General features: G+C 40.7%; 1 long non-coding RNA gene across 1 annotated transcript in view; it reads left to right on the forward strand.

The window, feature by feature from the left end:
* LOC309565002 overlaps window positions 1-4,956 on the forward strand; it is a 403,393-nt gene extending 398,437 nt beyond the window's left edge. Inside the window, exon 4 of the long non-coding RNA XR_014225774.1 lies at window positions 4,877-4,956. This is a non-coding gene — a long non-coding RNA (uncharacterized lncRNA). The remainder of the gene's footprint in view (window positions 1-4,876) is intronic.
* Window positions 4,957-6,000: the final 1,044 nt, after the last annotated feature.

The following is a 6,000-nucleotide window of genomic DNA, read 5'->3' on the forward strand; positions in this document are numbered from 1 at the left end:
CCCCATCGTCATCAGCAGAAGTTCAGTCATATCATAATAACATATTTACATAATCATATAACTCAAAGCTGGGTAAGGGCCAGTAATATAGGAAAATGCTATGTTTAAAAGTAGTAACCTTAGCAAAAGGGGTTTATCTGGGGTGCCAAAGGATATGTGCCTAGGCTTCAGTGATTAAAATCTTATCCTGGTAGTATGTTATCTTCTGTCTTCACCATTTTTCTTATTGGTTTGAAGTGTCTACCTCCTGGGTAACTTGTATTCATTGACATATGGGCATTTGTTTCTTAGTCTCCAAGAAAGGTTGTCCATTATAACACCGCAGTAATGGGAGAAAGGGGGAAAGCAATATGCTTTCCAATACCTGAAAGCATTTCTCAGCACTCCTGAAGACAAAGTGCTGGTATAGCATGTTGGAGGTATCAGTGGGGAAGAAGTGAGTTGGTGGTGGGGTCCCACTTAAATAACCTGTTACTTTACCCCTAATGACCAAAGTGACAGGTTCTCCTAATCCAAATTAAGCACCGTAAATTGAGTTTTGCCCAAACTGGAAATCAGGTTGACTATTTATATTGACCACTATGCTTTTCAAATACAAAATTGGTAAGAGCATAAAAATGAATTTACCTAAATGTTTTCATTTTGCAGATTTGCAATGCTCTTTTATCTTGACTCCTGTTCCACTGGTGCTGTAAATTCCATAAGGGTTTTACTCCTGTGTTCAACCTCACTCTTATTTCAAGTGATCAATCAGCATTAAATTCTCTCTATAGCCTGAAACAAAATTGCAACACAAGGAGTAATTTAGACAAAACTGATACCTTGGGCGCAATTACCTGATTCAGAAATGTTTCCATAATATCCAGTTTCATATAATATGCAGTGCAGAACTGGGGTGACATGGAGTTCCAGGCTCTGATAATGTTCACAAGTAGTTGATGACCCTTATGTAGAGCAGTTTCTCTTTCAGTCGATTTTTATTAGGAAACTGAGCTAGGAACAGAATTTCATTATATCAGTATCTGATGCTGCCTGGGATATGATAACAGCAGTATGTTATCTTTATGCAAAATCAGCTTGTAGCTGCTACAAATGAGAGGAAAGACTGAGAACTGTAAAAATGAGGGAGCAGGAAAAAAAACACGTCAGGACAGTGGACATTTTTTTTGGGCTGTGTACTTTTTGGCCGCTGTCTTTCAAAATCGAGTTGCCTTGAATGATCTCTGCACATATAATTTTAGATGACTGCCAGAATCTCTCTAAGGCTCTATTTACATGTCCAAAGACAGTATGAAGCCCGGTTCACACTAGCGAGTGCTCCCCTCCTCTACCGTACCAGGCCACATGCCCTCAACATGCTCTGCCCCCTACCCCATCGCAAGCTGCCACAGTTGCCATGTATCCGCAACCGCATATCCAGTGGTTATCTGTGAATAGGGACAGATGACCAGCCTTAGACACACACAGTTTGCGCCCAAGGCAGCTCATCTATCCCTAGTCCTATGTAACTGCTCGATGTATGCTTACTTGCAAACAGCCATGTACAGACATGATGCTTGTCATCTGTCATTGATTTGTATAGGCTTCCTGGCTGAAGCTGGTTGCACACACCTGTGACCCCTGTTAGGTATAAAAATATACTGGTTAATGGCAGTGTACGGCCCAAATCAGCCGTGTGAAAGAGGCCTTAAGAAAATATTGTTATAGTAAGAAAAAAGTTAGCAGAAAAAGGGTAAGAATTGTTAGCTGAAAACCATATGAATTTGTTTAATCTGAATAACCTTATGGTTTTGACTCTACCCCATAATTGATTTAGTTCTGATTCATACCGATTTTTTTTTATTGTTCATTGGGGAACACAGAAATAAAGTAATTCTTAGACATTTGAGTTATACTGCCACATACAGGAGGTTGGAACACTGGTAAATAGACAAAATGTTAAGCCCCTGTATAATCCTTCCTTCACCCTCATGATTCAGTTTTGCTAGTGCCTTAAGAGATTGGATGTCTTCCTTAAGAAAAACTATTTTTTTAATGGCTTTTATTCTTATTTGTTTATTTTCATTTTTCTTCAATCGAGCTGCTCAGTAAGCCATGGATATTTTTCAATAACTTCAGTCATCCTGGGGCCCCTATTAATCTAGGGTTTTGCTTAAATAGCTCCACAGCTTGAGGCTGGGACCTCCCATATGGCTACAAGACCTCCAATTTCCACTTTGGATATTTTTTTGGTTTGTGCACAATAAATGGAGTAATCTGCTTTCAGGCATTTTAAGTGCACTCCTGCGCCATCCACAGCAGAATCGAATACTGATTCCACTGGACCACCACCTCTATGTGTGCCTTAAGCTCCTGCTACCATCTCTAAATGCTCAAATCTCCTAAAAGAGACCATTGCATTGCTAGAGATGGAAACAAATGTCTGAAGCCCTGCGTTTCATCTGTGATGGTTTCTCACAAGCATTTAGGCTTGTTGTCTTGCATGGGCGTCTATCTCCCACTCATGCCGCAGATGGGCGGAACATAGATTCTTTTTTTGTGACTACGGTCTTCTGAGGAAATCTCTTTACATTCCTTCCTCTTTCTCTTCTCTATCAAGCTAATCATCCTAAAGTTAATATTAGGATCTCTATCTTTAGTAATTCAAATATTAGTCAGGCAGGTTTACAGAGTGGATATTACACCTCTATTTGCATGAATTAGAAATCATTCCTTCTCATCCTTCTAGTCCTGATGTCCTTGTATGCCAGCATACAATATACACTATATTACCAAAAGTATTGGGACACCTGCCTTTACACACACATGAACTTTAATGGCATGCTAATCTTAGTCCGTAGGGTTCAATAGTGAGTTTGCTCACCCTTTGCAGCTCTAACAGTTTCAACTCTTCTGGGAAGGCTGTCTACAAGGTTTAGGAGTGTGTCCAAGGGACAGTTTGACCATTCTTCCAGAAGCGCATTAGTGAGTTCAGGCACTGATGTTGGAGAGAAGGCCTGGTTTGCAGTCTGCGCACTAATTCATCCCAAAGGTGTTCTCTCGGGTTGAAGTCAGGACTCTGTGCAGGCCAGTCAAGTTCCTCCACCCCAAACTCGCTCATCCATGTTTTTATGGACCTTGGTTTGTGAACTGGTGCGCAGTCATGTTGGAACAGGAAGGGGCCAATCCCAAACTGTTCCCACAAAGTTGGGAGCATAAAATTGTCCAAAATGTTTTGGTATGCTGACGCCTTAGGAGTTCCCTTCTGTGGAACTAAGAGGCCAAGCCCAATCCCTGAAAAACAACCCCACACCGTAGTCCTCCCTCCACCAAAAGATTTGGACCAGTGCACAGAGCACCTCAACCCGATAGAATGTCTTTGGGATGAATTAGAGTGCAGACTGCGAGCCATGCGCTTCTGGTCAGACATTCCCATAGACACACTCCTAAACCTTGTGGACAGCCTTCCCAGAAGACTTGAAGCTGTTATAGCTGCAAATGGTGGACCAACTCAATATTGAACCCTACAGACTAAGACTGAGATGCCATTAAAGTTCATGTGCTTGTAAAGGCAGGCGTCACAATACTTTTGGTAATATATTGTATCTTTAGATCCACGTATGCTGGTTTTTTGCAACTGTTGGTGGTCAACTGGAAAATTATAGAGGCCCTCAAGTGTAGTCCTTCAGAGGGCTGCCCAATAGTAGTGCATTTTTCATATCTTAGCGGCTAAACATTTTGGTTCTGCATTTTGTGCAGTGTATCACAATGCACACTGAAGAAGTTGTCTATCCAAGCTTCCTTTCCCTAAGGTTAAAGGTTAGATATGCTAAGCTAAAAGTGGTTCTAAAGGCTGATGGTTTTTTACCTGTGTGTGACCCCCCCCCCCCCCACCAGCCACCTAATCCTTACCTGAGCTCCCTCTGATCCAGTGATGTTCATGATAGCCTCGGCTGTCCTGCGACTCTCCCCCCTTATTGGCTTCTACTGCTGTCAATCACAGCCAGTGAGCCAATGAGGAGAGAGCGGGGGTGGCTCTATGTGTCTTATGGATGCATAGAGCAGCAGCACCTTGAGAGTGACAAACAGCTGTGCCCCCATGGCAAGTAGCTTTCTCTGGGGGCTCTGCTTGAGGGGGAGTAGCAAGGAGCAAGGGGCACCCAAAAAGAAGAGGATCAGAGCTGCTCTGTGCAAAACCACTGTACAGAGCAGGTAATGATAACATGTTTTGTTAACACAAAACATACCGTAAATAAACAAAGCTTTAATACCACTTTAAACCTTTACTCTACTTCTTGTTGGCCACTGTTTACTATATTACTTCTTGTTGGCCACTGTTTTTGTTGGTCTAAAATTTCTTCTCCTGTTCAGGTAGTTTGTTATTCCACCTGCTTTCTTTATGGTAGATAATAGGTTGTCCTCCACTTTGCTAATTTAGGCCCATCGTTATTCAAGTACACTTTATGGCATTTATCTGTCTTGTTCTGGAGAGTTAGGTTGATCCTCAGTGCCTCCTCCGTGGATGGTGGCAATTTTCATATTTAATAGACCTTGCTTCATCTATCCCTCGTTCGGGTATTGATCCCTTCAAACACTCTTTGTTATATGACTGACACATTTGCTGGATCTTTCAGTGGCTATTGCCCACCCTCAGTAGGACAGGTTTTAGATGTCCAAACTGTCCAAGAAATATTATATTCCTGTGTCCCTCAATGGGAAATAAACAAAATAGAATTCTTGTACTTACCATAAAGTCCTGTTCTTGAGATCCAATGAGAGGTGCAGGTCCTGTCCCTCTATGTTATTGATTGGCCTTATGTACTGCTTGCTTACAAAGTGAGGCATGGTGTTTGGATGCGGGTTATGCAGGGTCTGGCTTAAAAAAGTTGTTTTCCAGGTTCTTAACCTCCTGGAGGCAACAGTGTGGTCTAAATGTCTAAAAACTACAATATGTTTGTTTTGCTGAATTGACTTATGGTAAGTACAAAAATGTTATTATTGCCACAGGTCATAACATCTAAAACAATCATTTATAGAGGGCTTTGTATTCTAGGTTAATTCATTTTAATTCTATCATTCTCTGCCAGTCAGAATTAGGTTTGTGTTTAAACAAATACAAAATACAAAACCAAATCCTGCCCCCCAATGCGGAGTAAGCAGACATGCTATGAATTTGATTTCCTGTAGCTCTGAGTTTGCTTCAAAGCTTTATAAATGTTTATTTATGTTTGACTATGCAGCACTGTTAAAAAGAAAACCTATTATCCTACCTAAGACCAGTACAATTTTCCTTATTTGAGTATCTGACAAAATGTTTAATGGCATGCACAAATTTAAGATGGGGCTGCATTTGCATTATATTTGTGTTAAATGTAGGCATTCTTGCAATGTGTACTGTGTAAGGGCATTGTGCACGAATATTTTTAAAAGGACTATATTAGATCATAGCTGTTATGGTCATTTATTAAAAAATAGGATAAGAGCTGGACAAGCTGGATGCACTTTGCCCCCAAGTGACTGATAAATTTGCAAACCTCAAATTTATGCCTATAACTGATTTCAAGACAAAGCTGGGACACAGCAGGGCATCCAATTTTAATCTTAGGAAGTGGTCTGCAAAATAATACTTTATTAAAGTAAATATATACTTTTATTACATGTAATCAGTGTATTATTATCAAAATAATTTGTCATTACAGTTAATACTCTTTCATATTATTGAAGCTGCAAAAGGGGCCTATTTGCTCTCTTGCGTACTACAATTATATGCATTTGGATCTTAGTCTCATTTATTCTTTGTTTTGCAGTGAATTTCTGTAAATAAAGGTTTAAAAATGTAAGGCCCCTTTCACATGGGGCAGATTCTGTCCTGATCATCAGGGGATCTGTGAGCTGATTCCCTGCTGATCCAGGATCTGCTCTATAGACGGCCGGGAGTAAATGGATTTCGCTGTCTGTTTACACCAGGCACCTCCTTTTTTTTCAGACCAGAGTAGGTGGGTGTAAAAAGACACAAGTCTG

Source organism: Pelophylax lessonae, assembly GCF_965119305.1.
Source record: "Pelophylax lessonae genome assembly, chromosome: 10".
In the NCBI taxonomy this organism is placed as follows: Eukaryota; Metazoa; Chordata; class Amphibia; order Anura; family Ranidae; genus Pelophylax; species Pelophylax lessonae.